General features: G+C 35.7%; 1 long non-coding RNA gene across 1 annotated transcript; it reads left to right on the top strand.

Moving 5' to 3' along the window:
- Positions 1-1,048: 1,048 nt before the first annotated feature.
- LOC129366534 (uncharacterized) lies at positions 1,049-4,764 on the top strand. Its single transcript, XR_008606631.1, has 3 exons — positions 1,049-1,169; positions 2,030-2,108; positions 4,125-4,764. It is a non-coding gene; the product is annotated as an uncharacterized LOC129366534 (long non-coding RNA).
- The last annotated feature ends 312 nt before the right edge of the window (positions 4,765-5,076 follow it).

Raw genomic sequence — 5,076 nt, 5'->3', positions numbered from 1 at the left:
TACGCATCTCCCTCCACTGTTTATGTTTCTGTCGCTGCTGATACTGTTGCATGGACTCTCCAAGGCGCGTAGAAGTAAAATTTAATGACAAAAGAAAATAGTAACGCAAAGTAATTTAGATCAGTAACTGTAGTCTGACTATTGGATTTGAAATAGTAACGCGTTAGATTACTCGATACTGAAAATAGTAATCAGTTATATATATATATCTTTATAAACAAATATATATGAATATATAGTTTATATATGTATATATAAACTATATAACCCTTCATATATATATGTTTATATATATATATATAATATATATATATTATATATATATATAAAAAATATAATGATATATAATGATGAATAATATTTTGAAACTCCCCCGGCTAAATCAACATCAGACAAGATGTAACAGTGATCAACGGTATGTTTGAGCACTGCTTGTTCAATCTGCGTCCCCACCAGACAGAGATCTAGTGAACATCTGAATCTTTGGTTTTTAGTTTGTTTTATAATCAGCCCTTGTCGAAACAGTAACACCTAGCTTTCACATGGTTATGCTGTTGTGTAATCCGTCCATCCAAGAACTGACTGTTTGCTAATGCTATTATATTCAATGAAGAAGAAAATCGATGTCAAAGATGACATCATGTCAATCACTGATTTCTGATTCTTAAATGCTTGAAACTATATATAATGTGTGTGTATATATATATATATATATATATGTATAGTGAATAAATGGCTTAAGACCATTTATACCACAGCAGGAATGGAAAATCACAAATGTAAAAATTAAATCATATACAAATCTATTGATCTCTTCATGTTAATAAATAGAAAATATTACTTTTTATGTAAGTATTTATCTCAGCTTGAATAATGCAGAACTGAGCTGATCGTTTCCATAGCAACGATCAGAAGCAAGAGTTGCGCCTGAAGCCCAGTGAGCTCACTGATGAGGTCATCGATGACATCATGTCCATCACAGAAGATCAAAAGTTCTGATTCTTAAATGCTTGAAACCGTCAGTCAGAACCAGACCGTTCTTTGGATTTTGTTGGTACACATATATTTGCGTGTTATATATAATGTTCCGTTTATCAGAGGCGTTAGTGCCATTTTTTCTACCATTAGGATGGGGAATAGGATACGCAGTGTTGACTGGATTGAAAAAGGTTTGTGATAGCTTCTTTCCTGGGGAGGATTCGAGCGAAGACCAGCAAAGGGAGGAGGACGTCCGCCGTCACCTGTGGAGATTCCAGCCACATCTACATGATGAAAGAACAAACCGTGAAGGCAGAAGACGAGCATGTTTTCACTGCAGACAGCGACTGCAGTGAAGACATGTGCCAAAATGGCCTGATTTATGTTTATGAGAAAATGTAAGTCAGTCAATTTTGGCACATGTCTTCATTGCAGACTGCAGTGAAGACATGCCACAAAATGGACAGATTTATATTTTCAAGAATCGTGAATTTTACAGTTTCTCCAGGCCCTCCTCTGGAAGATGATAAAGATGCCTTAGAAGAGGAGCTAAAAATACTCAATTTAGAAGAAAAAAACCAAAACACGTAATTAGGAAACAATTTGAGGCTGGAGAAATCTGACTGGGACCAAACATGTGTGTGATTTATGGGATAAAAGTATAAAAAGTTTAGACAGGTTCCTGTTGCAGGTTTCTCTCCGGGTACTCCGGCTTCCTGCCATAGTCTGAAATCACCACTGTTTAGTTAATTGGCCTCTAAATTCTGTTAGTATGGTTAAAACACATTTTTGTGATTGAAAACCATTTTGTGGGTTTGAATCAGTTCCTGGGCTCTTCTGCCTTCACGGCTTGTTCTCCTGCATCAGTGGGCTCTCTCCAGGTTCCCAGGCCTCTTCCCAAAGTCCTTACTGGTCTTTGCCTCGAGTTTTCTCCCCTTGCTTTTACTTAAAGTCGTTTTGGCTACTAGAGCCTAAATTCTGTTCAGCAAATGTCAAAAATACATTTTGCAATTATATTGCGTAAATATCAAAAGTAGTTTTGTGTTTGCAGGTTTCTCTCCGGGCGCTCCGGCTTCCTGCTCCAGTCTGAAATCACTGCTTGTTAATTGATCTTGAAATTCTACTTAGGCGTAAGTAGAAACTTTGCTGCTACTTAATTGTTAGTTTATAACGATTACATAAACAATATGTCTCCACTTATATGGTTAAACTGAAGGGGAGACTGTTTAATGTTTACAACAGAAACATTTGTATGTATTGTCTGGAAAATTAGAAATAAGATTTTAATATTGATAATTATTATGGCGTTTAGTTGCACAACTTTATGGACTCGTTCATGGCTGTTTTCACGTTTATTGCGCCGTTCCTATTAGTTTCGATGTTTGATTTTCTGCAGCGCAACGCGAAGCTCGACGTCAATCAGATGTCAAATATTAACCTGATATTAACAAAGACAGAGCGCGACGTATCATCCGGGAAATGATGGACAGAGAGAGTCTAACTAAAATGTCAGACAGATTCCAGGTTTTATGTTTATTTACTAAGCCCAAAAACCGCGACTCATTAAATCTACAAGCAACTTAGAAAAACAAAGCTGCTTATAATGATCGGAGTTGGCGAGCGAAACTAGAAAATTGTTCCTGTTTTTCCTGCAACAAAATACGCATCTCCCTCAACTGTTTATGTTTCTGTCGCTGCTGATACTGTTGCATGGACTCTCCAAGGCGCGTAGAAGTAAAATTTAATGACAAAAGAAAATAGTAACGCAAAGTAATTTAGATAAGTAACTGTAGTCTGACTATTGGATTTGAAATAGTAACGCGTTAGATTACTCGATACTGAAAATAGTAATCAGTTATATATATATCTTTAAACAAATATATATGAATATATAGTTTATATATGTATATATAAACTATATAACCCTTCATATATATATGTTTATATATATATATATATATATAATAATATATATATATATATATATATATAAAAATATAATGATATATAATGATGATATAATATTTTGAAACTCCCCCGGCTAAATCAACATCAGACAAGATGTAAACAGTGATCAACGGTATGTTTGAGCACTGCTTGTTCAATCTGCGTCCCCACCAGACAGAGATCTAGTGAACATCTGAATCTTTGGTTTTTAGTTTGTTTTATAATCAGCCCTTGTCGAAACAGTAACACCTACAGCTTTCACATGGTTATGCTGTTGTGTAATCCGTCCATCCAAGAACTGACTGTTTGCTAATGCTATTATATTCAATGAAGAAGAAAATCGATGTCAAAGATGACATCATGTCAATCACTGATTTCTGATTCTTAAATGCTTGAAACTATATATAATGTGTGTGTATATATATATATATATAGTGAATAAATGGCTTAAGACCATTTAAGCTTCAGAGCTCATCAGAAATTTGTGGAGTATTTTTAAAATCAAGGCTTCATTTTGATACAAATTATGCCTGCTGATTATAGATATGAATATAGAAAATATGAGCTAAGAAATAATGTTAAAACCAAGTTGGGTGATGCTACAGATGTAAGATGAGTGGGTGTAAAAATAAGTTCATATTCACACCTTTGAATGTGTAAATATGTTTTACTACTGTTATTCTCTTGTTTGTTTTTGTTTTTTCATTTATTTTCTTTGCATATCATATTATGTTCAGTTAAACACAAAGGACGCAGCAAATTCCAAGAAAAGTAATCCTGTTCCACTTTTGGACCACAAATGTTTTAGGGGTGAAGAATCTGGAATCAGTTGTTGTTAAAGAAAAATAAATAGATAAACTTACTGTCACAAGATGCAAATGCACATCACTATTCTAACGTTTGCACCGGGTCAATTTAGGTCAAAGTAAAACTGGTGGAACCTTTGAAACCGGATTTTCCCTGTTTGGTGGCCAAATGTTTTGCTGTTTCAGTCCATAATGAGACATGCACCTTGTAAAAGTCCCTTGGCACTGTTTGTTACGTGTTTACCTCTGCATGGGATGTTTGTTAAGTCGTTTCTGCCGTGTCGATGGTGTTTTTCATTCATCTGCATCAATCTGAAGTTACTTCCTGCCATTGTTGTGTCACATCCCCACTGTCTCCTCTCTTCCTGTCAATCTCGTCCTCCTTTTCCTCAGCAAGGAAGCTGGAAGCTTGAAGAGGATACACACTGGGAGCGGAGGAGAAGGGGGGAGCGCTGTCGTTGTGTAAGGTTGTGTGATTGCGAGAGCGAAGCTGAGCTGCTGAGGCCCTGATAAGACGCTGATGGTGTGCAGAAGAAGCATCAGCGGGTTATGATAACGCCAAAGTAAACATTGGCCCAAGCTTGGCAAACGTAGGTCACACACTGTAAAATGGTTCACGTTTCGAGGTGATTTTAGTCAAGCTGAGGAGACAGGTTTTCAATATTAAGTGCTTAAAATCAAAACTTAGATTCATCATATTTATTAAATGATCTTGAGTGTGAACAAAAGAGATGATTATAGATTTCAAAACAGAATCATTTTGGAACAAAGATGTATCAAACCTCCCATGAATTAAAAACTGCTGCAGTACCTGAGTCTGAAACTCTGAAAGTGGAACCTTTCAAGCTCAACTAATGTTGGACGAGCAAAATATCTGAGAAACGTTTATGCTCAGATGAAAAAGATTCAGCTGTTTTGAAACATTAACAAGTTGCATAGATTCAGATTCAAAACCAGCACCAATTATCAAGCACGGCGGCGGCAGCATTATGCTGAAGGTCTTTTTTGCTATATATTTGTGCACTGTTTGCAAAGTGGGTGTAATAAAGAATAAGCACCTGTGGTTGAAATTTGTACAGAACTTGGTGTTCAAAAAGTTAAATTATACTAAATTTATCAAAATGATTTTGATGTTAAAATCCTCTTCTTCAACCTCACTGAATATTTGCTTTAAAATCTTAAAAACGGAACAAGCCAATCTAAATTAGCTCTGGCAATTCTCCAAGAAAAGCAGTGAAATTTAATGAAATATGTACCGTGTTTTTCAAACAATAATCTGCTGCTTTTCTGTGGATTTTTCTTCAACCACCAGGGGGCTCTATAGCAGGAAGTGAATCATTGGAAG

Source organism: Poeciliopsis prolifica, unplaced genomic scaffold (genome assembly GCF_027474105.1).
Source record: "Poeciliopsis prolifica strain line A6 unplaced genomic scaffold, Auburn_PproV2 SCAFFOLD015, whole genome shotgun sequence".
Classification (NCBI taxonomy): domain Eukaryota; kingdom Metazoa; phylum Chordata; class Actinopteri; order Cyprinodontiformes; family Poeciliidae; genus Poeciliopsis; species Poeciliopsis prolifica.
This window is presented reverse-complemented; position numbering and strand designations above follow the sequence as displayed.